Source organism: Pleurodeles waltl, chromosome 5 (genome assembly GCF_031143425.1).
Source record: "Pleurodeles waltl isolate 20211129_DDA chromosome 5, aPleWal1.hap1.20221129, whole genome shotgun sequence".
NCBI lineage: Eukaryota > Metazoa > Chordata > Amphibia > Caudata > Salamandridae > Pleurodeles > Pleurodeles waltl.
Window position 1 is genome coordinate 1,841,764,252 of NC_090444.1, and position 25,007 is coordinate 1,841,789,258.

The 25,007-nt window shown below is 48.5% G+C and overlaps 1 protein-coding gene across 1 annotated transcript in view; it reads left to right on the forward strand.

Annotated features, from left to right (window-relative positions):
- The window catches only part of DNAH8 (dynein axonemal heavy chain 8), a 9,979,189-nt gene that overhangs the window by 9,872,902 nt on the left and 81,280 nt on the right, over positions 1 to 25,007 (forward strand). The window lies entirely within an intron of this gene.

Consider the following 25,007-nt stretch of genomic DNA (forward strand, 5'->3'; position numbering starts at 1 on the left):
GAACCCTTGGACTCTGTGCACACTATTACTTACTTTGAAATAGTATATACAGAGACAACTTCCTACACTGTGTGTGTACAACAAATGATTAACACTACCCTCTGATAAACCTACTGCTCGACCACACTACCACAAAATAGAGCATTAGTATTATCTAATTTTGCCACTATCAACCTCTAAGGGGAACCCTTGGACTCTGTGCACACTATCCCTCACTTTGAGATAGCATATACAGAGCCAACGCCTACCCATGTGATTAGTTATTGACATCTGTATTTGTTTCTTCTGTTGGTAGTTGTGTAGTTTCCAGAGACCCTGTCAGGGTAAATAATAATCATTCTTATTTCAGTTCTGCAACACCTACATCTACTTGAAAGATTATTGTCCCAGTTGCGTGACATGACAATATGGATAATGGGTTTGAGACTCCTGACAAAATATATAGCTCCCTGAGTCTTTCAGATTGTAGACCTGCTCCATCACACTTTTAAGGCTGCTCCTCTCAGAAATGCAGACTGGTCATTGTTTCTCAAGAGCAGTGATAAATTACCTCTCACCCAAAGACTTTGTACCCTAAGCGTGAAGAGAGGCAAACCTGAGGATAATGTTACTCTGGATAAAGAAGAGCGGTAATGGAGAACAGAAAGAGAGGCAAATAAGGTCCAGATGTTAATGTTTCACCACATCACCGGATGTTCACAAGGATTCACTACAGCTATGGTTTCTATACCAGAGACCACAGAACATGTTAGAAGCAAATCTCTAGTTACCATTAACATCTCTAAGACTCAAATCTCATTATGATGCTTACCAGGGTCGTGTAGAAGAAACGTTTTTACTAGCCCTTGAGCTACCAGGACACAGTCAGGTTGTGAGAAAAAGCCTCTTTCTGACATGGTTAGCCCCCACTTTTTGCCTGATGTATGATGTAGCCTAAAAATGGTAGTGCCTAGCTAACCAGGTTCCCTAAGCCAGAGCTCTTTCTCTAAAAGTGTTGTGATGCATTGGCACAATTGAATACACCTTTAGCTACCAGTATATGTCCCTAGTAAAAGGTACTTAGGTACCCCTGGCATGGGGTACTGATTGTGCCACCCTCTAGGGCGATTTATCCAGATGCACCCAGCGCTGCCATCACAAGCTGTGTGTCCTGGTGCAAGCCTAAAACAGAAACTCGACATGGCACACTGCCTATATGCCCTGTCCACCACACACTGCATACAATATGGATAAGACACCCCTCTGGCAGGCCTATCAGCCCTAAGGCAGGGTGCACCATATTATATGTGAGGGCATAGCTGCATGAGCAATATGCTCCCACTGTGTCCTTGCCAAACCTGGGGCATAGTGAGTGAACAGAGTAGCTATGTTAATACATGTGCTGGACACTGGTCAATACGAGTTTCTCCAGCAACATGATGGCCACTCTGAACCCTGGGTTGTTTGGTATCAAACAACTCATAATGATAAAATCAAACTGGTACCAGTTTTGGATTTATCCATAAATGTACCCAGTGTCACCTTAAAGGTGCCCGCTGCAAAAGCTATCTATCCTGGCATGGTTGCTGACTGGTCCTATCCAGCCTGCCACCTTCAGACACCCAATCTAAAAACCTTGGGGGGGAGATCCGTCTCTCTGGGTTGTAGAACAATGCCCTTCCTGGGTGGAGGTGCTAACACACCCTCCCTCAGGAATGTGCACTTCTTGGGCAGCCAGCTTTAAACGGCTTGCCGCCTTTAAAACTCGATCCTCACACCTTATGCTAGCAGCAGATGGTCACCCCTTTTGCAAGCCCTCACTTTTGGCGGGAGCAAAGGTGGGAAACTCCACAAAGGGTACGAGAAGTGGCCCACCTGGTATGCACCACCCCATAGGTGTTGCTTGCGAGGTGGGCACTCCATTTCATTTTCCTCCATCTTGGATGGAAGGGAAATACCCAATCAGGAATAGGGAAGTGACACTTCCCACAGGATGTTGTCACTTTAGTGGGTGTAGCCCCCCCAAGGTAGAGGGCCCATTGGTCACTACCAGGTTCCCCCTTAAATGCCCACTAAACACAGTATTTAGTGGGCATCCTTAGACCAGGGCATCAGATTAGACGGACAAAAGATGACCAGCACCAAGAAGATCCAAGGCACAAGAACTGTGGACCTGCTGCAACAAAGAAAAGGTGCCAAACCCTGTCTGCTTCACCCAGGACCCGACAATCACCTCTGAGGAGCTGCTGGACTACTGGAAGAACTCTAAAGAACCCCAGAGGACCTCCAGGCTTTGAAAATCACCATAGAACTCACTCCAGAGTGGAGGTACCACTCAATAACTGCAAGAAACCAGCAAGCCAGTGAGGGTCGTTTCACTGACCAGCCACTAACTCCTGAAGCAGGTGCTACAGCTGGACCAAACTACACACTGATGACCGCGAGGACAAATCCTGCTAGTGTGCCAAGTTAGGTGGCACTGCGCTTTCCAGTGGTCAAACCATACTAATACCCTGGGTATTAGTCAGCCAACGTTGGACACCAAGAAAGCCAGCCTGCCCGGGGCTGAAAAAAGACCAAGAGGAAGCCTAGGTCGAGGGACTTCAGTAGCACCCCAGATATCCTGCCAGAGTGCCCCTGTTTTCCTGCAAATAACCCTTAAGCCGACTTACCTCCTACTTCTGAAGGCATCCATGCGCACAGCTCCTGGCTCACTGATTTGCTCTGCACCCGGCCACACCATGCCCTGCACCGACGAACCTACTGTGCCCTAAGGGTCCCCCACCCCTTGCGACCTCGATACTCCAAGGGGACCCCGGGAAACCATATTTAAATTTACTTGTGCAGTGCTTTTCCAAGTGGTCCCCTACAGTGGCCCTGCACCACCGCCAGAGACCTTTCATCGCTGCTCCCACCGGAACCGGAAGTCGCCTGAACTTCTCCAGCTGACACAGTGTGCCCACCGACAACCTCGATCAACCTGCAAAAAAAAAGAACTTGGTAAACCAACTTTGCGATTTTATATGTATTTTTAAAGGTGATCTTCCATTGATTCCTATGGTGCATAATTAAGCACAAAAATACTATTTTTATTAAACTTCAAAAATTCATATCTCAAAAAGTACTTAATCAATTTTGATAATCTTGATCTTACAAATGACATGAAAATCTGAAGTATTTTTATCAATTGGTCTTGAATTATTCCTTTGAGTGTGTGAGTTGCAAGATTTATGCTGTGAGTACAACAAATGCTTTTCACTTCTCCAAGATTGGCCTCACTGCTCGACCAAGCTACATTAAAAATTAGAGCATTAGGTGATCTAGTTTTTACCCCTGTAAACCAACGAATGGTTACCTGGCCCCCCTGGACAGTGTGCCTCGCTTTGCACACTACATAGAGGGCCAGCCTCATACACAGGTAACTGAAAGGGGAGGAAGCATCAGTCAAGAGAGTTTTTGAGCTGTCAGTGTTCGGTAAGCGGACCAAGGAGATGATGAACACCAAATGGGGAGTGGCATAGGACGGTAGGAAACCAAAGGGAAGGCAGGAGAGGATAGACTCCTCACCTAAGAGATAAATAAATGGGGATGGAGCAAAGAAAAGGAAAAACACAAGTGTGTGGGAACACCAAAAAGGTACAAACCTAGATTGAAGTGGAGGTAGTTCAACAACTACTGTGCCAAGTGTTGACCACCATGACTGCTATCCTTTCAACAAGCAATGCCTGTCATAGCCCAGAAGTGAAACCAGTTGCAAACCTCAGTGGTTAGAACTTTACTGCCCCAGCTACAAAGGGCCATCCCATTTTCACATCCCCATCTTCCAGAGCTTCTAGCCCTGTGCATGTTTGCACCACTGCTGTAGTTTGTTAAACAGCTAGAGGGTGGATACTCAAACTCCCTGTAGCATTTTTTTTGCTTGACACTCACCTCTTCAGAGCCCGGACAAAGAGGCTGATTCCTGACAGCTCCCTTCCCTTTTCCAGCACACCTCTTTTTGCCTCCCTCCGGGCCCGATTCACAAAGGTAAACTCAGACATGCAGTCTAGGTTTTGCCCTAAAGTCTAACTTTAGACCTGAAGCTTAATCTTAGACTTGAATCTAAACTTAAACCTCAGGTCTAAGTTTAGACTTGAGGTCTAAGGTTATACATCTGACAGAGACTTCTAGTTGCAGATTCCTTACCTTTGAATTTCCCCAGGCATCAGACTGGATCCAGAGATTTTTCTTCGAGCAGTACCTCTGCGCGCCGTCAGGTGGTGTCGGTCGACTCTGCCGGCGTTGTTGGCATCGTGCTTGCCGTGATGACGTCGCAGTCGTATATAGGTGCCACCCCGGTGCGCTGACGTCACTTCTTTTCTGTCCGCGCCAGCCTATGCGCAGATTTGGAGAAGAGCTACCTCAGTCATTTTTTGACTACGTCAACGCTTTTGTCTAATTTTTGACAAGTTTGTGGATACGTCGCGGGATGTCCTGCAAGACCGGATTCAAGCCCTGCGACTCCTGTCACCGAACTATGTTGGTGACGGATCCGCACCTCGTGTGTCTCTGGTGCCTGGAGCGCGATCAGGACCCGAAGTCATGCTCCGAGTGTCGGGTCATGAACCCGAAGGTTTTGAGGGAGTGGTCCCTAAAGCTCATGGCAGCCCGACTCCGCTGCGCTTACGGTCCCGTTCGACAGGAAGGTCTCAAGAACGGCCTCACCACCACTCTTCGTCCTCCAAGTCATCGGGACATTCGGGTCACAAAAAGAAGAAGTCGAAGAAGGATAAGCATTCTTCGACTTCACCCCATTGATCGGATAATACGACGTGGGAAGAGCGTCAACGGTCTAGGCCTCCGTCAATGGAGCCTTCTTCTGGGTATGACCCCCAAAAGGACTGGGTGCATGATTTGGGTGATGCCAGTGGTTTACACACCTCCCCTGACACTGGTATGCTCTCTCCTCCTAGCGTGGCTACGGAGGAGGGTGCTTCTTATTCTATGGTGGTGAGAAGGGCGGCTCAGGTCCTAAACCTCGAGCTTCCTTCTGTGGAGGTTAGGCCTAACATCCTAACCGACCTGCTTCAGCTGGGGTCTTCCTCTTCCGAACCCCTTCTTCCCTTTAATGAAGCACTGGCTGACGTCCTTTTGGGTACTTGGTCCAGACCCAGCACAGGGGCTTCTGTGAATAGGATGATTGTCCACTGCCATCGGCCTGAGCCGTCAGACCCGAAATTCCTGACCCAACACCCCACGCCTGAGAGCCTTGTCATCCAGGCTTCTTCTTCATCTGGTGCATTCCCTGCCGCACCCCTAGATAGGGAATTGAAAAGACTGGATCATTTGGGGAAGAAGTTGTTTTCTTCCAACAGTCTAGCGCTGCGGTCCGTGAATACCACATGCCTTTTGGGCCGCTATTCCCACACTCTCTGGGATACGGTCGCACAAATGCAGCCTGCAGTTCCTAAGGAGGCCCGGACTGTCCCGTCCCAAGTCGTAACAGATTGGATGGATGCAGCTAAGTTCATGATTCGTTGTGGACTGGATATGACCGACTCTCTAGGCAGATCGGTTGCATCGACTGTGGCATTGAGACGCCACGCCTGGCTGAGAACATCTGGCTTTTTGGGGGATGCCCAGCAATCCTTGATGGACATGCCCTTTGATGGTACACGTCTCTTCAGGGACAAGGCAGACTCGGTGCTCGAGCGCTTTAAGGATCCGCACCTCATGTGTCTCTGGTGCCTGGAGCGCGATCAGGACCCAAAGTCGTGCTCCGAGTGTCAGGCCATGAACCTGAAGGCTTTGAGGGAGCGGTCCCTAAAGCTCATGGCAGCCCGACTCCACTGCGCTTATGGTCCCGTTCGACAGGAAGGTCTCGAGACCGGCCGCGGATTCACCACCACTCTTCGTCCTCCAAGTCACCGGGACATTTGGGTCACAAAAAGAAGAAGTCGAAGAAGGATAAGCGTTCTTCGACTTCATCCCATTGATCGGATGATACGAAGCGGGAAGAGCGTCAACGCTCTAGGCCTCCGTCAACGGAGCCTTCTTCTGGGTCTGACCCCCAAATGGACTGGGTGCATGATTTAGGTGATGCCAGTGGTTTAGACACCTCCCCTGAAACTGGTATGCTCTCTCCTCCTAGCGTGGCTACGGAGGAGGGTGCTTCTTATTCTATAGTGGTGAGAAGGGCGGCTGAGGTCCTGGACCTCAAGCTTCCTTCTGTGGAGGTTAGGCCTAACATCCTAACCGACATGCTTCAGCCGGGGACTTCCTCTTCCGAACCCCTTCTTCCCTTTAATGAAGCACTGTAGGAGGCTGGACTGGCTTGTAGTGAGTACCAAGGAGTATGTACACCTTGCACCAGGCCCAGGTATCCCTTATTAGTGTATAGGGTGTCTAGCAGCTTAGGCTGATAGATAATGGTAGCTTAGCAGAGCAGCTTAGGCTGAACTAGGAGACGAGTGAAGCTCCTACAGTACCACTAGTGTCACTTGCACAATATCATAAGAAAACACAATACACAGATATACTAAAAATAAAGGTACTTTATTTTTATGACAATATGCCAAAGTATCTCAGTGAGTACCCTCAGTATGAGTATAGCAAATATACACAAGATATATGTACACAATACCAAAAATATGCAGTTTAGCAATAGAAAACAGTGCAAACAATGTATAGTTACAATAGGATGCAATGGGAGCACATAGGGATAGGGGCAACAGAAACCATATACTCCAAAAGTGGAATGCGAACCACAAATGGACCCCAAACCTATGTGACCTTGTAGACGGTCGCTGGGACTGTAAGAAAACAGTGAGGGTAAGAAAAATAGCCCACCCCAAGACCCTGAAAAGTGAGTGCAAAGTGCACTGAAGTTCCCCAAAGAGCACAGAAGTCGTGATAGGGGAATTCTGCAGGAAAGACCAACACCAGCAATGCAACAACGATGGATTTCCAGACTAGAGTACCTGTGGAACAAGGGGACCAAGTCCAAAAGTCACGATCAAGTCGAGAGTGGGCAGATGCCCAGGAAATGCCAGCAATGGGTGCAAAGAAGCTGCTACTAGGCAGTAGAAGCTGAGGATTCTGCAGGAACGACAAGGGCTAGAGACTTCCCCTTTGGAGGATGGATGTCACACGTCGTGAAGAGTCATGCAAAAGTGTTTTCCCGCCGAAAGACCACAAACAAGCCTTGCTAACTGCAAGCTTGCGGTTTAGGGTTTTTGGATGCTGCTGTGGCCCAGGAGGGACCAGGATGTTGCCAATTGCGTGAGGAGACAGAAAGGGCGTCCAGCAAGACAAGGAGCCCTCTCAGAAGCAGGCAGCACCCGCAGAAGTGCCGGAACAGGCACTACGAAGTGGCGTGAAATGGCGCTCACCCAAAGTTGCACAAGAGAGTTCCACGCCGCCGGAGGACAACTCAGGAGGTCGTGCAATGCAGGTTAGAGTGCCATGGACCCAGGCTTGGCTGTGCACAAAGGAAATCCTGGAAAAGTGCACAGGAGCCGGAGTAGCTGCAAAAGACGCGGTTCCCAGCAATGCAGTCTGGCGTGGGGAGGCAAGGACTTTCCTCCACCAAACTTGGACTGAAGAGTCACTGGACTGTGGAAGTCACTTGGGCAGAGTTGCTGGAATCAAGGGACCTCGCTCGTTGTGCTGGGAGGAGACCCAGAGGACTGGTGAGGCAGTCTGTTGTTGCCTGCGGTTGCAGGGGGAAGATTCCGTCGATCCACGGGAGATTTCTTCGGAGCTTCTAGTGCAGAGAGGAGGCAGACTACCCCCACAGCATGCACCACCAGGAAAACAGTCGAGAAGGCGGCCGGATCAGCGTTACAAGGTCGCAGTAGTCGTCTTTGCTACTTTGTTGCAGTTTTGCAGGCTTCCAGCGCGGTCAGCAGTCGATTCCTTGGCAGAAGGTGAAGAGAGAGATGCAGAGGAACTCTGATGAGCTCTTGCATTCGTTATCTAAAGTTTCCCCAGAGACAGAGACCCTAAATAGCCAGAAAAGAGGGTTTGGCTACTTAGGAGAGAGGATAGGCTACTAACACCTGAAGGAGCCTATCAGAAGGAGTCTCTGACGTCACCTGCTGGCCCTGGCCACTCAGAGCAGTCCAGTGTGCCAGCAGCACCTCTGTTTCCAAGATGGCAGAGGTCTGGAGCACACTGGAGGAGCTCTGGGCACCTCCCAGGGGAGGTGCAGGTCAGGGGAGTGGTCACTCCCCTTTCCTTTGTCCAGTTTCGCGCCAGAGCAGGGCTGAGGGGTCCCTGAACCGGTGTAGACTGGCTTATGCAGAAATGGGCACCATCTGTGCCCATGAAAGCATTTCCAGAGGCTGGGGGAGGCTACTCCTCCCCTGCCTTAACACCTTTTTCCAAAGGGAGAGGGTGTAACACCCTCTCTCTGAGGAAGTCCTTTGTTCTGCCTTCCTGGGCCAAGCCTGGCTGGACCCCAGGAGGGCAGAAACCTGTCTGAGGGGTTGGCAGCAGCAGCAGCTGCAGTGAAACCCCGGGAAAGGTAGTTTGGCAGTACCCGGGTCTGTGCTAGAGACTTGGGGGATCATGGAATTGTGCCAACAATGCCAGGATGGCATAGAGGGGGCAATTCCATGATCATAGACATGTTACATGGCCATATTCGGAGTTACCATTGTGAAGCTACACATAGGTAGTGACCTATGTGTAGTGCACGCGTGTAGGAAAGTACCATCTTGCCTGACATGTTACCCCCATTTTTCACTGTATATATGTTGTTTTAGTTGTATGTGTCACTGGGACCCTGGTAACCCAGGGCCCCAGTGCTCATAAGTGTGCCTGAATGTGTTACCTGTGTAGTGACTAACTGTCTCACTGAGGCTCTGCTAATCAGAACCTCAGTGGTTATGCTCTCTCATTTCTTTCCAAATTGTCACTGACAGGCTAGTGACCATTTTTACCAATTCACATTGGCTTACTGGAACACCCTTATAATTCCCTAGTATATGGTACTGAGGTACCCAGGGTATTGGGGTTCCAGGAGATCCCTATGGGCTGCAGCATTTCTTTTGCCACCCATAGGGAGCTCTGACAATTCTTACACAGGCCTGCCACTGCAGCCTGAGTGAAATAACGTCCACGTTATTTCACAGCCATTTTACACTGCACTTAAGTAACTTATAAGTCACCTATATGTCTAACCTTTACCTGGTAAAGGTTAGGTGCAAAGTTACTTAGTGTGAGGGCACCCTGGCACTAGCCAAGGTGCCCCCACATTGTTCAGAGCCAATTCCCTGAACTTTGTGAGTGCGGGGACACCATTACACGCGTGCACTACATATAGGTCACTACCTATATGTAGCTACACAATGGTAACTCCGAATATGGCCATGTAACATGTCTATGATCATGGAATTGCCCCCTCTATGCCATCCTGGCATAGTTGGCACAATCCCATGATCCCAGTGGTCTGTAGCACAGACCCTGGTACTGCCAGACTGCCCTTCCTGGGGTTTCACTGCAGCTGCTGCTGCTGCCAACCCCTCAGACAGGCAGCTGCCCTCCTGGGGTCCAGCCAGGCCTGGCCCAGGATGGCAGAACAAAGAACTTCCTCTGAGAGAGGGTATGACACCCTCTCCCTTTGGAAAATGGTGTGAAGGCAGGGGAGGAGTAGCCTCCCCCAGCCTCTGAAAATGCTTTGTTGGGCACAGATGTGCCCAATTCTGCATAAGCCAGTCTACACCGGTTCAGGGACCCCTTAGCCCCTGCTCTGGCGCGAAACTGGACAAAGGAAAGGGGAGTGACCACTCCCCTGACCTGCACCTCCCCTGGGAGGTGTCCAGACCTCCTCCAGTGTGCTCCAGACCTCTGCCATCTTGGAAACAGAGATGCTGTTGGCACACTGGACTGCTCTGAGTGGCCAGTGCCACCAGGTGACGTCAGAGACTCCTGCTGATAGGCTCCTTCAGGTGTTAGTAGCCTTTCCTCTCTCCTAGGTAGCCAAACCCTCTTTTCTGGCTATTTAGGGTCTCTGTCTCTGGGGAAACTTTAGATAACGAATGCAAGAGCTCATCCGAGTTCCTCTGCATCTCTCTCTTCACCTTCTGATAAGGAAACGACTGCTGACCGCGCTGGAAGCCTGCAAACCTGCAACATAGTAGCAAAGACGACTACTGCAACTCTGTAACGCTGATCCTGCCGCCTTCTCGACTGGTTTCCTGCTTGTGCATGCTGTGGGGGTAGCCTGCCTCCTCTCTGCACCAGAAGCTCCGAAGAAATCTCCCGTGGGTCGACGGAATCTTCCCCCTGCAACCGCAGGCACCAAAAAGCTGCATCATCGGTCCCTTGGGTCTCCTCTCAGCACGACGAGCGAGGTCCCTCGAATCCAGCGACTCTGTCCAAGTGACCCTCACAGTCCAGTGACTCTTCAGCCCAAGTTTGGTGGAGGTAAGTCCTTGCCTCACCTCGCTGGGCTGCATTGCTGGGAACCGCGACTTTGCAGCTAGTCCGGCCCCTGTGCACTTCCGGCGGAAATCCTTGGTGCACAGCCAAGCCTGGGTCCACGGCACTCTAACTTGCATTGCACGACTTTCTAAGTTGGTCTCCGGCGACGTGGGACTCCTTTGTGCAACTTCGGCGAGCACCGTTTCACACATCCTCGTAGTGCCTGTTTCTGGCACTTCTCCGGGTGCTACCTGCTTCGGTGAGGGCTCTTTGTCTTGCTCGACGTCCCCTCTCTCTTCAGGTCCAATTTGCGACCTCCTGGGCCCTAGCAGCGTCCAAAAACGCCAAACGCACGATTTGCGTGTAGCAAGGCTTGTTGGCGTCCTTCCGGCGGGAAAACACTTCTGCACGACTCTCCAAGGCGAGAGGGATCCGTCCACTAAAGGGGAAGTCTCTAGCCCTTTTCGTTCCTGCAGAAACCTCAGCTTCTTCTGCCCAGTCGAAGCTTCTTTGCACCCGCAGCTGGCATTTCCTGGGCATCTGCCCATCTCCGACTTGCTTGTGACTTTTGGACTTGGTCCCCTTGTTCCACAGGTACCCTAGATTGGAAATCCACAGTTGTTGCATTGCTGGTTTGTGTCTTTCCTGCATTATTCCTCTAACACGACTCTTTTGTCCTTAGGGGAACTTTAGTGCACTTTGCACTCACTTTTCAGGGTCTTGGGGAGGGTTATTTTGCTAACTCTCACTATTTTCTAATAGTCCCAGCGACCCTCTACAAGGTCACATAGGTTTGGGGTCCATTCGTGGTTCACATTCCACTTTTGGAGTATATGGTTTGTGTTGCCCCTATCCCTATGTTTCCCCATTGCATCCTATTGTAACTATACATTGTTTGCACTGTTTTCTAAGACTATACTGCATATTTTTGCTATTGTGTATATATATCTTGTGTATATTTCCTATCCTCTCACTGAGAGTACACTCTAAGATACTTTGGCATATTGTCATAAAAATAAAGTACCTTTATTTTTAGTATAACTGTGTATTGTGTTTTCTTATGATATTGTGCATATGACACTAAGTGGTACTGTAGTAGCTTCACACGTCTCCTAGTTCAGCCTAAGCTGCTCTGCTAAGCTACCATTATCTATCAGCCTAAGCTGCTAGACACCCTATACACTAATAAGGGACAACTGGGCCTGGTGCAAGGTGCAAGTACCCCTTGGTACTCACTACAAGCCAGTCCAGCCTCCTACATTGGTTGTGCAGTGGTGGGATAAGTGCTTGAGACTACTTACCACTCTTGTCATTGTACTTTTCATAAGAGAAAAATATACAAAACAAGGTCAGTGTATATACACATAGCCAAAAAGTTTTGCATTTCCTCTTTTCACTCTTTTCTAAGTGCTGAAAAGTACCTCTAAACTTTCAAAAAGTTCTTAAAAGTTTAAAAAAGTTTTTTCTGTCTTTCCAAAAAGTTCTGAAAACTTTTTTCTCTTTTTCTATCACTTTAACTCTCTCTAAAAAATGTCTGGCACAGGCCAAAGTGTTGATCTGTCCAAACTTGCATATGACAACCTTAGCTGGAAAAGAGCAAGGAGTCTCTGTATAGAGAGAGGTTTGAGTGTAGGGAAGAATCCTGCCTTGGAACTATTACTTAACATGCTTAGAGAACAGGATAAGGCCAGAGGTGCCCCATCTGTTGAAAAAGTACCTAATAGTTCCCAATCTGATTCAGGGACTCCCCCAGGAAAAGATTCAGGAAAGAAACTTCCTAGCCTGCCCATTACTAGACAATCTAGCATAGATGGTAATGATGATGAGCCACACCAAAGAAATAGTGTTGTCTCACATCATAGCAAAAGCATTTATTCTCACCATACTGGTAGTAATGTTTCTGTAAACCAAGCTGTTAAGTTGGCTTCTGTAAGGGACAGGTCTCCTTCTGTTCATTCCCATCATAGCTCTGTTTCTAGAAATGTCCCTCCCACCAACCCTGATGACAGAATGTTAGAGAGGGAACTCAATAAGTTGAGGGTGGAACAAACCAGACTGAAGCTTAAAAAGCAACAGCTGGATTTGGATAGACAGTCTTTTGAATTAGAGAAGGAAAGACAGAAGTTGGGTTTAGATACCCATGGTGGCAGCAGCAGTATTCCCCATAGTCATCCTGCAAAAGAGCATGATTCCAGGAATCTGCACAAGATAGTTCCCCCTTATAAGGAGGGGGATGACATTAACAAGTGGTTTGCTGCACATGAGAGGGCCTGTGTTGTACAGGAGGTCCCTCAAAGGCAGTGGGCTGCTCTCCTATGGCTATCATTTAGTGGAAAAGGTAGGGATAGGCTCCTTACTGTGAAAGAAAATGATGCCAATAATTTCCAAGTTCTTAAGAATGCACTCCTGGATGGTTATGGCTTAACCACTGAACAGTACAGGATAAAGTTCAGAGAGACCAAAAAGGAGTCTTCACAAGATTGGGTTGATTTCATTGACCATTCAGTGAAGGCCTTGGAGGGGTGGTTACATGGCAGTAAAGTTACTGATTATGACAGCCTGTATAACACAATCCTGAGAGAGCATATACTTAATAATTGTGTGTCTGATTTGTTGCACCAGTACTTGGTGGACTCTGATCTGACCTCTCCCCAAGAATTGGGAAAGAAGGCAGACAAATGGGTCAGAACAAGAGTGAACAGAAAAGTTCATGCAGGGGGTGACAAAGATGGCAACAAAAAGAAGGATGGTAAGTCTTCTGACAAGGGTGGGGACAAATCTAAAAATGAGTCTTCATCAGGCCCACAAAAACACTCTGGTGGGGGTGGTGGGTCCAAATCCTCCTTTAATCAGAACAAGGAAAAGAAACCATGGTGCTATTTATGTAAAATAAAAGGCCATTGGACAACAGATCCCAGTTGTCCAAAGAAAGGCACCACAGCTCCTACCACTACAACCCCTACTGCTACACCTAGTATCCCTACTAATAGCAGTGGTGGTGGGAGCAAACCTACTAATAGCCAATCCAAGGGAGTAGCTGGGCTCACTTTTGGTAATTTAGTTGGGGTTGGTCTGATTAGGGAGACCACAGAGGCTACTTTAGTCTCTGAAGGGGCTATTGATTTAGCCACTTTGGTTGCTTGCCCCCATAACTTGGAGAAGTACAAGCAACTAACCCTAATAAATGGTGTTGAGGTCCAGGCCTACAGGGACACAGGTGCCAGTGTCACAATGGTGATTGAGAAACTGGTGCACCCTGAACAACACATACTTGGACACCAGTACCAAGTAACCGATGCTCACAACATAACACAAAGCCACCCCATGGCTGTTGTAAATCTCAACTGGGGGGGGGTAGCTGGTCCAAAGAAAGTTGTGGTAGCTTCAGATTTACCTGTAGACTGTCTATTAGGGAATGATTTGGAGACATCAGCTTGGTCAGATGTGGAGTTGGAGGCCCATGCAGCAATGCTGGGCATCCCAGGGCATATTTTTGCTTTGACAAGGGCTCAGGCCAAAAAGCAAAAAGGACAGGGAAGCTTGGATCCTGGAACAATGGACCAAGTGCTCCCTAAAGCTAGGGCTAGTAGAAGCAAACCACTTCTTACTATCCCTCCCTCTACAGTGGATTCAACTTCTGAGGAAGAAGAATTCCCTCCCTGTGCAGAACCTACACCAGAGGAGCTGGAAGCAGACACTGCTGAGCTTTTGGGTGAAGGGGGGCCTGCCAGAGAGGAGCTGAGTGTGGCACAGCAAACCTGTCCCACATTAGAGGGTCTCAGACAGCAAGCTGTCAAACAGGCTAATGGGGATGTCAGTGACTCTCACAGAGTTTACTGGGAGGACAACCTCTTGTACACTGAGCATAGGGATCCTAAACCTGGAGCTGCCAGGAGATTAGTGATTCCTCAGGAGTACAGAAAGTTCCTCCTAACACTGGCACATGACATTCCCCTAGCTGGGCACCTGGGTCAAATGAAAACTTGGGACAGATTGGTTCCATTGTTTCATTGGCCTAGGATGTCTGAGGACACAAAGGAATTTTGTAAGTCCTGTGAAACCTGTCAAGCCAGTGGCAAGACAGGTGGCACTCCAAAGGCACCCCTTATCCCACTGCCTGTGGTTGGGGTTCCCTTTGAAAGGGTAGGGGTTGACATAGTTGGCCCCCTTGACCCTCCTACTGCTTCAGGCAATAGGTTTATCTTGGTGGTAGTGGACCATGCCACAAGATATCCTGAAGCTATTCCTTTAAGGACCACTACAGCACCTGCAGTGGCAAAGGCCCTCCTGGGAATATTTTCCAGGGTGGGCTTCCCAAAGGAAGTAGTATCAGACAGAGGAAGCAATTTCATGTCTGCATACTTAAAGGCCATGTGGAAGGAGTGTGGTGTAACGTACAAGTTCACAACACCCTATCATCCACAAACAAATGGACTGGTGGAGAGATTTAATAAAACTCTCAAAGGCATGATTATGGGTCTCCCTGAAAAACTCCGCAGGAGATGGGATATCCTGTTACCATGCCTCCTTTTTGCCTACAGGGAGGTACCCCAGAAAGGAGTGGGCTTCAGCCCCTTTGAACTCCTCTTTGGACACCCTGTTAGGGGTCCACTAACACTTGTCAAGGAGGGTTGGGAACAACCTTTAAAAGCTCCAAAACAAGATATTGTGGATTATGTACTTGGCCTCAGATCAAGGATGGCTGAGTACATGAAAAAGGCCAGTAAAAACCTTCAGGCCAGCCAAGAGCTCCAGAAGCAATGGCATGATCAGAAGGCTGTTTTGGTTCAGTACCAACCAGGGCAGAAAGTGTGGGTCTTGGAGCCTGTGGCCCCAAGAGCACTCCAAGATAAATGGAGTGGACCCCACACAATTGTTGAAAAGAAGGGTGAAGTCACCTACTTGGTTGACTTAGGCACTGCCAGGAGTCCCCTTAGGGTGCTCCATGTCAACCGCCTGAAACCCTACTATGACAGGGCTGATCTCACCCTGCTCATGGCAACTGATGAGGGACAGGAAGAAGACAGTGATCCTCTACCTGATCTCTTCTCTTCCACAGAACAAGATGCTCTTGTGGAAGGTGTAGTTTTGGCAGATTGTCTTACTGCTGAGCAGAAAGACCATTGCATAAATCTCCTAGGACAATTTTCAGAACTCTTCTCTACTGTGCCAGGCACCACTTCTTGGTGTGAGCACACTATAGATACTGGAGACAGTTTACCTGTCAAAAGTAAGATCTATAGGCAGCCTGACCAATTCAGGGACTGCATAAAGCAATAAGTTCAGAAAATGTTGGAACTAGGAGTGGTTGAGCACTCTGACAGTCCATGGGCTTCTCCTGTGGTACTGGTACCAAAACCCAGTTCTAAAGATGGAAAGAAAGAAATGCGGTTTTGTGTAGACTATAGAGGTCTCAACTTGGTAACCAAAACTGATGCTCACCCTATACCCAGGGCAGATGAGCTTATAGATACACTGGCATCTGCCAAGTATCTAAGCACTTTTGATTTGACTGCAGGGTATTGGCATATCAAATTGTCAGAAGATGCTAAACCTAAGACTGCATTTTCTACCATTGGAGGACATTACCAGTTTACTGTAATGCCTTTTGGTTTGAAAAATGCACCTGCCACTTTTCAGAGGTTGGTGAACACAGTCCTGCAAGGGCTGGAAGCTTTCAGTGCAGCATATTTGGACGATATAGCTGTCTTTAGCTCCAGCTGGGATGATCACCTGGTCCACCTATGGAAAGTTTTGGAGGCCCTGCAAAAGGCAGGCCTCACTATCAAGGCTTCAAAGTGCCAGATAGGGCAGGGTAAGGTGGTTTATCTGGGACACCTTGTTGGTGGGGAACAGATTGCACCACTTCAGGGGAAAATCCAAACTATTATTGATTGGGTTCCCCCTACCACTCAGACTCAGGTGAGAGCCTTCCTAGGCCTCACTGGGTATTACAGGAGGTTCATTAAGAACTATGGCTCCATTGCAGCCCCTCTTAATGACCTCACATCCAAGAAAATGCCTAAAAAGGTATTATGGACAGCAAGCTGTCAGAAAGCTTTTGAGGAGCTGAAGCAGGCCATGTGCTCTGCACCTGTCCTGAAAAGCCCTTGTTACTCTAAAAAATTCTATGTCCAAACTGATGCATCTGAACTAGGAGTAGGGGCAGTCCTATCACAACTTAATTCTGAGGGCCAGGATCAACCTGTTGCTTTTATTAGTAGGAGGTTCACCCCTAGAGAACAGCGTTGGTCTGCCATTGAGAGGGAGGCCTTTGCTGTGGTCTGGGCTCTGAAGAAGTTGAGGCCATACCTGTTTGGCACTCACTTCATTGTTCAGACAGACCACAAACCTCTACTTTGGCTAAGACAAATGAAAGGTGAAAATCCTAAATTGTTGAGGTGGTCCATATCCCTACAGGGAATGGACTATACAGTGGAACATAGACCTGGGAGTAGCCACTCCAATGCAGATGGACTCTCCAGATATTTCCACTTAGACAATGAAGACTCATCAGGTCATGGCTAGTCTTATTGTCCTTCGTTTGGGGGGGGGGTTGTGTAGGAAAGTACCATCTTGCCTGACATGTTACCCCCATTTTTCACTGTATATATGTTGTTTTAGTTGTATGTGTCACTGGGACCCTGTCACACAGGGCCCCAGTGCTCATAGGTGTGCATGTATATGTTCCCTGTGTGGTGCCTAACTGTCTCACTGAGGCTCTGCTAACCAGAACCTCAGTGGTTATGCTCTCTCATTACTTTCAAGTTGTCACTAACAGGCTAGTGACCATTTTTACCAATTTACATTGGCTTACTGGAACACCCTTATAATTCCCTAGTATATGGTACTGAGGTACCCAGGGTATTGGGGTTCCAGGAGATCCCTATGGGCTGCAGCATTTCTTTTGCCACCCATAGGGAGCTCTGACAATTCTTACACAGGCCTGCCACTGCAGCCTGAGTGAAATAACGTCCACGTTATTTCACAGCCATTTTACACTGCACTTAAGTAACTTATAAGTCACCTATATGTCTAACCTTTACCTGGTAAAGGTTAGGTGCAAAGTTACTTAGTGTGAGGGCACCCTGGCACTAGCCAAGGTGCCCCCACATTGTTCAGAGCCAATTCCCTGAACTTTGTGAGTGCGGGGACACCATTACACGCGTGCACTACATATAGATCACTACCTATATGTAGCTTCACCATGGTAACTCCGAATATGGCCATGTAACATGTCTATGATCATGGAATTGCCCCCTCTATGCCATCCTGGCATTGTTGGTACAATTCCATGATCCCAGTGGTCTGTAGCACAGACCCTGGTACTGCCAGACTGCCCTTCCTGGGGTTTCACTGCAGCTGCTGCCAACCCCTCAGACAGGCAGCTGCCCTCCTGGGGTCCAGCCAGGCCTGGCCCAGGATGGCAGAACAAAGAACTTCCTCTGAGAGAGGGTGTGACACCCTCTCCCTTTGGAAAATGGTGTGAAGGCAGGGAAGGAGTAGCCTCCCCCAGCCTCTGGAAATGCTTTGTTGGGCACAGATGTGCCCAATTCTGCATAAGCCAGTCTACACCGGTTCAGGGACCCCTTAGCCCCTGCTCTGGCGCGAAACTGGACAAAGGAAAGGGGAGTGACCACTCCCCTGACCTGCACCTCCCCTGGGAGGTGTCCAGAGCTCCTCCAGTGTGCTCCAGACCTCTGCCATCTTGGAAACAGAGGTGCTGTTGGCACACTGGACTGCTCTGAGTGGCCAGTGCCACCAGGTGACGTCAGAGACTCCTGCTGATAGGCTCCTTCAGGTGTTAGTAGCCTTTCCTCTCTCCTAGGTAGCCAAACCCTCTTTTCTGGCTATTTAGGGTCTCTGTCTCTGGGGAAACTTTAGATAACGAATGCAAGAGCTCATCCGAGTTCCTCTGCATCTCTCTCTTCACCTTCTGATAAGGAAACGACTGCTGACCGCGCTGGAAGCCTGCAAACCTGCAACATAGTAGCAAAGACGACTACTGCAACTCTGTAACGCTGATCCTGCCGCCTTCTCGACTGGTTTCCTGCTTGTGCATGCTGTGGGGGTAGCCTACTTCCTCTCTGCACCAGAAGCTCCGAAGAAATCTCCCGTGGGTCGACGGAATCTTCCCCCTGCAACCGCAGGCACCAAAAAGCTGCATCACCGGTCCCTTGGGTCTCCTCTCAGCACGACGAGCGAGGTCCCTCGAATCCAGCGACTCTGTCCAAGTGACCCCCACAGTCCAGTGACTCTTCAGCCCAAGTTTGGTGGAGGTAAGTCCTTGCCTCACCTCGCTGGGCTGCATTGCTGGGAACCGCGACTTTGCAGCTAGTCCGGCCCCTGTGCACTTCCGGCGGAAATCCTTGGTGCACAGCCAAGCCTGGGTCCACGGCACTCTAACCTGCATTGCACGACTTTCTAAGTTGGTCTCCGGCGACTTGGGACTCCTTTGTGCAACTTCGGCGAGCACCGTTTCACACATCCTCGTAGTGCCTGTTTCTGGCACTTCTCCGGGTGCTACCTGCTTCAGTGTGGGCTCTTTGTCTTGCTCGACGTCCCCTCTCTCTTCAGGTCCAATTTGCGACCTCCTGGTCCCTCCTGGGCCCCAGCAGCGTCCAAAAACGACAAACGCACAATTTGCGTGTAGCAAGGCTTGTTGGCGTCTTTCCGGCGGGAAAACACTTCTGCACGACTCTCCAAGGCGAGAGGGATCCGTCCACCAAAGGGGAAGTCTCTAGCCCTTTTCGTTCCTGCAGAAACCTCAGCTTCTTCTGCCCAGTCGAAGCTTCTTTGCTCCCGCAGCTGGCATTTCCTGGGCATCTGCCCATCTCCGACTTGCTTGTGACTTTTGGACTTGGTCCCCTTGTTCCACAGGTACCCTAGATTGGAAATCCACAGTTGTTGCATTGCTGGTTTGTGTCTTTCCTGCATTATTCCTCTAACACGACTCTTTTGTCCTTAGGGGAACTTTAGTGCACTTTGCACTCACTTTTCAGGGTCTTGGGGAGGGTTATTTTGCTAACTCTCACTATTTTCTAATAGTCCTAGCGACCCTCTACAAGGTCACATAGGTTTGGGGTCCATTCGTGGTTCACATTCCACTTTTGGAGTATATGGTTTGTGTTGCCCCTATCCCTATGTTTCCCCATTGCATCCTATTGTAACTATACATTGTTTGCACTGTTTTCTAAGACTATACTGCATATTTTTGCTATTGTGTATATATATCTTGTGTATATTTCCTATCCTCTCACTGAGGGTACACTCTAAGATACTTTGGCATATTGTCATAAAAATAAAGTACCTTTATTTTTAGTATAACTGTGTATTGTGTTTTCTTATGATATTGTGCATATGACACTAAGTGGTACTGTAGTAGCTTCACACGTCTCCTAGTTCAGCCTAAGCTGCTCTGCTAAGCTACCATTATCTATCAGCCTAAGCTGCTAGACACCCTATACACTAATAAGGGATAACTGGGCCTGGTGCAAGGTGCAAGTACCCCTTGGTACTCACTACAAGCCAGTCCAGCCTCCTACAACGCGTGTAATGGTGTCCCCGCACTCACAATGTCCGGGGAATTTGCCCTGAACTATGTGGGGGCACCTTGGCTAGTGCCAGGGTGCCCGCACACTAAGTAACTTAGCACCCAACCTTTACCAGGTAAAGGTTAGACATATAGGTGACTTATAAGTTACTTAAGTGCAGTGGTAAATGGCTGTGAAATAACGTGGACGTTATTTCACTCAGGCTGCAGTGGCAGGCCTGTGTAAGAATTGTCAGAGCTCCCTATGGGTGGCAAAGGAAATGCTGCAGCCCATAAGGATCTCCTGGAACCCCAATACCCTGGGTACCTCAGTACCATATACTAGGGAATTATAAGGGTGTTCCAGTATGCCAATGTGAATTGGTGAAATTGGTCACTAGCCTGTTAGTGACAATTTGGAAAGAAATGAGAGAGCATAACCACTGAGGTTCTGGATAGCAGAGCCTCAGTGAGACAGTTAGTCATAACACAGGTAACACATTCAGGGCACACTTATGAGCACTTGGGCCCTGGCTGGCAGGGTCCCAGTGACACATACAACTAAAACAACATATATACAGTGAAAAATGGGGGTAGCATGCCAGGCAAGATGGTACTTTCCAACACAACCCCCCCCCCCAAACGAAGGACAATAAGACTAGTCATTACCTCATGGGTCTTCATTGTCTAAGTGGAAATATCTGGAGAGTCCATCTGCATTGGAGTGGGTACTCCCAGGTCTATGTTCCACTGTATAGTCCATTCCCTGTAGGGATATGGACCACCTCAACAATTTAGGATTTTCACCTTTCATTTGTTTTAGCCAAAGTAGAGGTTTGTGGTCTGTCTGAACAATGAAGTGAGTGCCAAACAGGTATGGCCTCAACTTCTTCAGTGCCCAGACCACAGCAAAGGCCTCCCTCTCTATGGCAGACCAACGCTTTTCTCTAGGGGTCAACCTCCTGCTGATAAAAGCAACAGGTTGATCCTGGCCCTCAGAATTAAGTTGTGATAAGACTGCCCCTACCCCTAATTCAGATGCATCAGTTTGGACAATTAATTTTTTGGAGTAACAGGGGCTTTTCAGGACAGGTGCAGAGCACATGGCCTGCTTCAGCTCCTCAAAAGCTTTCTTACAGTTTGCTGTCCATAATACCTTCTTAGGCATTTTTTTTGATGTGAGGTCATTAAGAGGGGCTGCAATGGAGCCATAGTTCTTTATGAACCTCCTATAGTACCCAGTGAGGCCTAAAAAGGCTCTCACCTGAGTCTGAGTAGTAGGGGGAACCCAATCTATAATAGTTTGGATTTTCCCCTGAAGTGGTGCAATCTGTTCTCCACCTACCAGGTGTCCCAGATAAACCACCTTCCCCTGCCCTATCTGGCACTTTGAAGCCTTGATAGTGAGGCCTGCCTTTTGCAGGGCCTCCAAAACTTTCCATAGGTGGACCAGGTGATCATCCCAACTGGAGCTAAAGACAGCTATATCATCTAGATATGCTGCACTAAAAGCTTCCAGCACTTGCAGGACTGTATTCACCAACCTTTGAAAAGTGGCAGGTGCATTTTTCAATCCAAAAGGCATTACTGTGAATTGGTAATGGCCTCCAATGGTTGAAAATGCAGTTTTTGCTTTTGCATCTTCTGATAACTTGATCTGCCAATACCCTGCAGTCAAATCAAAAGTGCTTAGATACTTGGCAGATGCCAGTGTATCTATTAGCTCATCTGCCCTGGGTATAGGGTGAGCATCAGTTTTGGTTACCTGGTTGAGACCTCTGTAGTCTACACAAAACCGCATTTCCTTCTTTCCATCTTTGGAATGAGGTTTTGGTACAAGTACCACAGGAGAGGCCCATGGACTTTCAGAGTGCTCAACCACTCCCAGTTCAAGCATTTTCTGCACCTCTTGCTTTATGCAGTCTCTGACATGGTCAGGCTGCCTATATATCTTACTTTTGACAGGCAAGCTGTCTCCAGTATCTATAGTGTGCTCACACCAAGAAGTGGTACCTGGCACAGTAGAGAAGAGTTCAGAAAACTGACCCAGGAGATTTATGCAGTGGTCTTTCTGCTCAGCAGTAAGACAATCTGCCAGTACTACACCTTCCACTAGAGCATCTTGCTCTGGGGAAGAGAAGAGATCAGGGAGAGGGTCACTCTCTTCTTCCTGTCCCTCATCTGTTGCCATGAGCAGGGTGAGATCAGCCCTGTCATAGTAGGGTTTCAGGCGATTGACATGGAGCACCCTAAGGGGACTCCTGGCAGTGCTTAAGTCAACTAAGTAGGTGACTTCACCCTTCTTTTCAACAATTATGTGGGGTCCACTCCATTTATCTTGGAGTGCTCTTGGGGCCACAGGCTCCAAGACCCACACTTTCTGCCCTGGTTGGTACTGAACCAAAACAGCCTTCTGGTCATGCCATTGCTTTTGGAGCTCTTGGCTGGCCTGAAGGTTTTTACTGGCCTTTTTCATATACTCAGCCATCCTTGATCTGAGGCCAAGTACATAGTCCACTATGTCTTGCTTTGGAGCTTTTAAAGGTTGTTCCCAACCCTCCTTAACAAGTGTTAGAGGACCTGTCACAGGGTGTCCAAAGAGGAGATCAAAGGGGCTGAAGCCCACTCCTTTTTGGGGTACCTCCCTGTAAGCAAAAAGGAGGCAAGGTAACAGGATATCCCATCTCCTGCGGAGTTTTTCAGGGAGTCCCATAATCATGCCTTTGAGAGTTTTGTTAAATCTCTCCACCAGTCCATTTGTTTGTGGGTGATAGGGTGTTGTGAACTTGTATGTCACACCACACTTCTTCCACATGGCCTTTAAGTAAGCAGACATGAAATTGCTTCCCCTGTCTGATACCACCTCTTTTGGGAAGCCCACACTGGAAAAGATTCCCAGGAGTGCCTTTGCCACTGCAGGAGCTGTAGTGGTCCTTAGAGGAATTGCTTCAGGATATCTGGTGGCATGGTCCACTACCACCAAGATAAACCTATTGCCTGAAGCAGTAGGAGGGTCAAGGGGGCCAACTATGTCAACCCCTACCCTTTCAAAGGGAACCCCAACCACAGGCAGTGGAACAAGGGGTGCCTTTGGGGTGCCACCTGTTTTGCCACTGGCTAGACAGGTTTCACAGGACTTACAAAATTCCTTTGTGTCCTCTGACATTCTAGGCCAATGAAACAAGGGAAGAAGCCTGTCCCAGGTTTTCATTTGCCCCAAATGTCCAGCTAAGGGAATGTCGTGGGCTAGAGTTAGGAGGAACTTTCTGTACTCCTGAGGAATCACCAATCTCCTGGCAGCTCCAGGTTTTGGATCCCTTGCTTCAGTGTACAAGAGGTTGTCCTCCCAGTAAACTCTGTGAGAGTCACTGACATCCCAATTTGCTTCTTTGACAGCTTGCTGCCTTAGACCCTCTAGTGTGGGACAGGTATGCTGTGCCACACTCAGCTCCTCCCTGGCAGCCCCCCTTCACCCAAAAGCTCAGCAGTGTCTGCTTCCAGCTCCTCTGGTGTAGGTTCTGCACAGGGTGGAAATTCTTCTTCCTCAGAAGTAGAATCCACTGTAGAGGGAGGGATAGTAGGTAGTGATTTACCTTTACTAACCCTAGCTTTAGGGAGCACTTGGTCCATTCTTCCAGGATCCAAGTCACCCTGTCCTTTTTGCTTTTTGGCCTGAGCCCTGGTCAAAGCAAAAATATGCCCCGGAATGCCCAGCATTGCTGCATGAGCCTCCAACTCCACTTCTGCCCAAGCTGATGTCTCTAAATCATTTCCTAATAGACAGTCTACAGGTAAATCTGAGGCAACCACAACTTTCTTTGGGCCAGAAACCCCCCCGCCCAGTTGAGATTCACAACAGCCATGGGGTGACTAAGGGTGTTGTTATGAGCATCGGTTACTTGGTACTGGTGACCAAGTAGGTGTTGTTCAGGGTGGACCAGTTTCTCTATTACCATTGTAACACTGGTACCTGTGTCCCTGTAGGCCTGAACCTCAACACCATTTATTAGGGGTAGTTGCTTGTACTTATCCATGTTAAGGGGACAAGCAACCAAGGTGGCTAAATCAATAGCCCCCTCAGAGACTACCACAGCCTCTGTGGTCTCCCTAATCAGACCAACCCCAACTAAGTTACCAAAAGTGAGCCCAGCTACTCCCTTGGATTGGCTATTAGTAGGTTTGCTCCCACCACCACTGCTATTACTAGGGGCACTAGGTGTAGCAGCAGAGGTTGTAGTGGTAGGAGGCTTGGTGCTTTTCTTTGGACAACTGGGATCTGTTGTCCAATGGCCTTTTATTTTACATAAATAGCACCATGGTTTCTTTTCTTTGTTTTGATTTGAAGAGGATTTGGGCCCACCACCCCCACCAGAGTGTTTTTGTGGGCCTGATGAAGACTCATTTTTAGATTTGTCCCCACCCTTGTCAGAAGACTTACCATCCTTCTTCTTGCCATCTTTGTCACCCCCTGTATGAACTTTTCTGTTCACCCTTGTTCTGACCCATTTGTCTGCCTTCTTTCCCAATTCTTGGAGAGAGATCAGATCAGAGTCCACCAGGTACTGGTGCAACAAATCAGACACACAATTATTAAGAATATGCTCTCTCAGGATTAAGTTATACAGGCTTTCATAATCAGTAACTTTACTGCCATGTAACCACCCCTCCAAGGCCTTCACTGAATGGTCAACAAAGTCTACCCAGTCTTGTGAAGACTCCTTTTTGGTTTCTCTGAACTTCATCCTGTACTGTTCAGTGGTTAAGCCATAACCATCTAGGAGTGCATTCTTAAGAACTGCAAAATTATTGGCATCACTTTCTTTCACAGTAAGGACCCTATCCCTACCCTTTCCACTAAATGATAGCCATAGGATAGCAGCCCACGCCTTTGAGGGACATCCTGTACAACACAGGCCCTCTCAAGTGCAGCAAACCACTTGTTAATGTCACCCCCCTCCTTATAAGGGGGAACTATCTTGTGCAGATTCCTAGAATCATGCTCTTTTGCAGGATGACTATTTGGAATACTGCTGCTGCCACCATGGGATTCAAATCCCAATTTCTGTCTTTCTCTTTTTATCTCTAAGGA